This window comes from Rattus rattus, chromosome 6, assembly GCF_011064425.1.
Source record: "Rattus rattus isolate New Zealand chromosome 6, Rrattus_CSIRO_v1, whole genome shotgun sequence".
Lineage (NCBI taxonomy): Eukaryota > Metazoa > Chordata > Mammalia > Rodentia > Muridae > Rattus > Rattus rattus.
The window spans coordinates 53,312,036-53,314,352 of NC_046159.1; the positions used below are offsets into that span (position 1 = coordinate 53,312,036).

At 46.0% G+C, this 2,317-nt stretch overlaps 1 pseudogene; it reads left to right on the plus strand.

Annotated features, from left to right (window-relative positions):
- The first annotated feature begins 778 nt into the window (after positions 1–778).
- On the plus strand, positions 779–1,815 carry LOC116902721 (annotated as a pseudogene).
- The last annotated feature ends 502 nt before the right edge of the window (positions 1,816–2,317 follow it).

Sequence of the window (2,317 nt, forward strand, 5' to 3'; positions counted from 1 at the left end):
GGCTGCATCCTGAAGTTTGGAGAGCCTGCCTCACACCCACAGTTGCACAGACTACCAAGAAAACTTCTCATCTGTTTATCAGTCATCTAAGCCACTTTAAGATCATACATTTAAGCACACGTATTATAAGCAAAGGGTCTTGCACTTACTACAAAATAAATCTTCTTTTACGGGATGTACATGTACCAAGATGTCATTCTGCACATGTGAATGCACACATGTATAAACACATGAAGACACACAAAGGGAAAAAATGCTGCTTTAACACAGTACTCCTGGCTTCTTCCTTCCAAGTTGGCATGCCTGGTTGATCACCTTTCCCATACAGAAAGCCTGGCCTTATTATCAGCCAGGTCCTGTCACGCAATGACCACTGCTCATTTCTTATATGTCTGTGACCTTTCTTCCTAATCCCAGTGTGGCTGCTATGAGTTGGAAACTCTGGGTAGCCTGATGCCTTCACCCATGGGACAGGACTTCACCCTTTCAGCATACCCCACAGTCAATATTGGATCAAAAACTTACTTTATCTCAAGCTCCCTGTAGATTTTTCTCTTGGACAAAATTACCAGTCTTCCTCAGCCCCAGTGTGGTAATAATGGAACCTTGAAACGAGTATCTCAATTTAAAGACAGCAGAGATTCCTGGCTCATTTTTATGAACATAAAATTGTGTGTCCTCTGTTATTAAAAACCATGTATGGATCTCTTGCCAGGCATCCTCATTAAAGTGACATCGTCTTTAAACCCTGCACGGCAATATCTGATGCACTGCTGTCATGCCCAGGGAAGAGAGGGCAACCTGGAGGTCCAACCAGTTCCTTAAGATCATCCAATTTCTGGGTGATTACCCAAACTGCTTCACTGTGGGAGCAGACAATGTGGGCTCCATGCAGGTGTGGCAGACCCACATGTCTCTTCAAGGGAAGGCTGTGGTGCTGGAGGGCAAGGAACGCCATCATGCGTGAGGCCATCAGGGGTCATCTAGAAAAGAACCCAGCTCTGGAGAAACTGCTGCCTCACATGCGGGAGGAATGTGGGCTTTGTGTACACCAAGGAGGACCTCACTGAGATTAGGGGCATGCTGCTGGCCTATAATGTGCTGGCTGCCACTTGTGCTGTTGCCATCGCTCAGGATGAGGTCACTGTGCCAGCTCAGAACACTGGTCTGGGGCCAGAAAAGACCTTTTTCTTCCTGGTTTGAGGCATCACCACTAAAATCTCCAGAGGTACCACTGAAATTCCGAGGAATATGAAGCTGATAAAAACTTGAGACACGAGTTGGGGATTTAGCTCAGTGGTAGAGCGCTTGCCTAGCTGGGTTCGGTCCCCAGCTCTGAAAAAAAAAAAAGAAAGAAAGAAAGAAAGAAAAACTTGAGACAAAGCAGGAGCCTGAGAAGCATGAACATGCTGAACATCTGCTCCTTTCGGCTGATCATGTAGGAGGTGTTTCACAACGGCAGCCTTTACAACCGGAAGTGCTTGACATCAAGCGCTGACTCTGCACTTCCGCTTCCTAGAGGGTGTCCGACAGATCGCCAGCGTTCGTCTGTCTGCAGACTGGTTACCTGACTGTTGCTTCAGAGGCACACTGTATCGTCAATGGATACAAGTAGATCCTGCTTGGTCTGTGGAGACTGAATACACCTTCCCACTTGCTGAAAAGGTCAAGGCCTTCTTGGCTAATCCATCTGCATTTGTGGCTGCTGCTCCTGAGGCTGCCACCACCACAGCTGCAGCTCCTGCAGAGGCTGAAGCAAAGGAAGTGTTGGAAGAATCAGATGAGGAGGATATGGGATTTGGCCTCTTTGACTAATTCCCCCTCTCAAAGCAACCAACTTAGTCAACTTACTTTGTGAAAAAAAGAAATAAAGGCTTACTTCTCTTAAAACAACAACAACAAAAACAAACAGAAACCAAAACCAACCAAACAAACAAACAAAAAACATGCCTAAGCTTAAAAAACAAAAAGAATTCATTTATTTTTGCCACTTAGACTTGTCTGCATCTCAAGATGACTTCGACTTTTATTTTTCAAAGATGTGAGTTTCTGTATTTGGCATTAGGCACTTTAATTTTGGACTATGACCATTTCTCTGCTTTACGCCTACACTGCCTTCCCTGACAGTTATATGCACACAAGCACGCTGACTGCACATGCGCCCCACTCAATAAATAGCCACCATTCCCATGGAAATGAGACAGGAGCTAGCTGGTTAGCAGGAGCCTCCAGCTAGAGACCCCCAGTGTTACCAAAGGAATGACGCCAACTCTTTTTTGGAAATAGGCCACCAGCTTAGCCATGCGGCCCTGCTGAC